Raw genomic sequence first — 2,657 nt, 5'->3', positions numbered from 1 at the left:
CTAAGAAATAACAAGGGGAAGAATACGCTGGTGGGAGTAATCTCCAGGCCCCCGAGCAGGAGTTATACCGTAGAACAAAGAATAAATTGGGAGAGGAGGAAATGAATATGATAATGATCACAAGATAAAATGTACCAGGGAAATTAATTGGGATAGGGCTGATAAATCCATTGAATCTTAGGTTGCCTCTGAGGATTTTAAAAGTAATGGCTATGGAGAGCGGATGTACTGGTAGTAATCTTCCAAGAATCCTTAAATTCTGGAAAAGTCCCAGAAGAATGAACACTGCCAGACTAACACTTTTATTTTTAAGAAAAATCAGTAAATACAGGCAAATTAACTTAATGATTATTATTGGGAAAATGTTAGAGACTGTTATAAAGCATGCAATAGCAGAGCCTCGTAACTTTGTAGTACCGAATAGCTTGTGACTTCAGCTTGTCGACTGGAACTACAGATAGTTCCTTCCTGAAGCTATTATATACTTGTTTAAATGTACTCAGCTTTAAGTAACCTCTTCAGGGTCTTACCTCCCACATATCTGTTTTTAGGATTAATACTAACTCTTCACTCCTGGGTAACCTTTGAAACAGTATGGTGTCGTAGGAAAGTGCTCTCAAGAATCAAAAACGTAACAGGGCTGCCCAATTCAGTCAAAAGTCTTCCTCTCTAAGGTATAGACTTTTCCATTGAGCTTAAAACAAAAATCAAGTTCCAGAACTCTAACAAACCTCGTGGCCCCATTATTTGCCACACTGGGTCGCAAATCCATCTAAATAAGCAAAAGCCCATTAGTAGTGCATAAAACCCATACGCTTTAAAGCCGGACTTCCTTGGTTTTTAAAAGAAAATAGTTACAGAAATACTTGCAAATTAGTAATTAACTTCACTAATTACTAACCCAAAAGTCAGAAACCCAAATTTAAAAAAATAAATCCTGCAGTTGATGTCACAGTGGTGATAATGTTTTAGAACTATAAAATAGAATCCCTACGGTGTAGAAGCAGGTTATTCAGCCCATCAAGTCCACACTGACCCTCCGAAGAGCATCCCATCCAGATCTTACCCCCGCCACCCTATCCCTGTAATCCTGCATTCCCCATTGCTAACCCCCTAATCCACCTAGCCTGCACATCCGGTCGACATGACAGGACAAGTTAGCATGGCCAATTCACCTTACCACACTTCAGACTGTGAGAGAAAACAGAGAATCTGGCCGAAAGCCCCACAAACCCTGGGAAAATGTGCAAATTCCCCACAAAAAGTCTCCTGAGGGTGGAATCAAACCTGGGTTCCTGGAGCTGTGAGGTAGCAGTTCTAACCTCTGAGCCACCGTGCCCCATGGTAGACTTATTTGTAAAATAGTATTAGTTTTTGTTTTGAACCTAAATGTAAATACAAGTATTGGCTGCAGGCATAGGTTATTTGGCCCTTTGAGCCTGTTCAACTGTTCAGTATAATCCTGACTGACCTAATTCAGGGCTCAACTCCAATTTCGTGCCTGTCACTCATAATCAATGTTGATCATTATTGTAACTCTGCTTTTAATACATTTAATAACTGAGCCTCTGCTGCTCTCTCGGGAAGAGAACACCAAGAACTAATGGCCCATTGAGGGGGAGATGAAGCTCCTCACCTTTTGTCTAAAATGGGAGACCACTAATTTTAAACTATCCCCTACTTCTAGACTTGTCCACATTGAGAAACAGCTACTCTGTCAAGTTCCCTCAAGCTCTTTGTTTCAATAAAGTCACCCCTTATTCTTCTAAACTGCAATGTAGACCCAACTTGTTCCATATTTTCTCATCAAATAACCATTCTATTTCAGTGTCAGTTGAGTGAACCTTCTCTGAACTGCTTCTAATGCTATTATAACCCTCATTAAATAAGAAGGCAAAAACTCCAGATGCGATCTCACTAAGGTCCTGCATAAATATGGCAGCACATCTGTACAGTTTCCCCTTGATATTAAATACCAACATTCCATTTGCCTTTTTAATCACACTTTTTTTAATAGTAATGTGTGTGATGTTTGTGTTGCTCGCTGGCTGTGAATATTTATTGTCTAGATTAGAGTGGTGCTGGAAAAGCACAGCAGGTCAGGCAGCATCTGAGGAGCAGGAAAAATTGACGTTTCGGGCAAAAGCCCTTCATCAGGAATTTTTAGATTTATTACCCATCCCTAGTTGCCCATGAGCAGCAGCTGTGGTAAACTGCCTCCTGGAATCACTCCAATCCATTTGGTGTAGGTATATCCACAATGCCGTGAGGGAGAGACTTCCAGGTTTTAACCTAACGGCACTGAAGGAATGGCGATATATTACCAAATGAGGGTAGTGACTGACCTGGAGGGGATCTTGATGGTGGTTTTCCCCTGTATTTGCTGCCTTCATCCTTCTAGATGGTAGTGGTCATGGGTTTAGAAGGTGCTGTTTGGTGAGTTTCTGCAGTGCATCATGTGAATAGTGCACACTGCTGCTATTGAGCAAGAGGGGAGACGATGGCCAAGTGGTTTTATCGCTGGACTGTTAATCTAGAGACCCAGTTAATGTTCTGGGGACCTAGGTTCGAATACCATCATGGCAGAATTTGAATTCAATAAAAATCTGGAAGTAAGAGTTTAATGACGACTGTGAATTCATTGTCAATTATCAGGA

This window comes from Chiloscyllium plagiosum, chromosome 43 (assembly GCF_004010195.1).
Source record: "Chiloscyllium plagiosum isolate BGI_BamShark_2017 chromosome 43, ASM401019v2, whole genome shotgun sequence".
NCBI classification, from domain to species: domain Eukaryota; kingdom Metazoa; phylum Chordata; class Chondrichthyes; order Orectolobiformes; family Hemiscylliidae; genus Chiloscyllium; species Chiloscyllium plagiosum.
The sequence above is the reverse complement of the archived record's forward strand: the minus strand, read 5'-3'. Positions refer to the sequence as shown.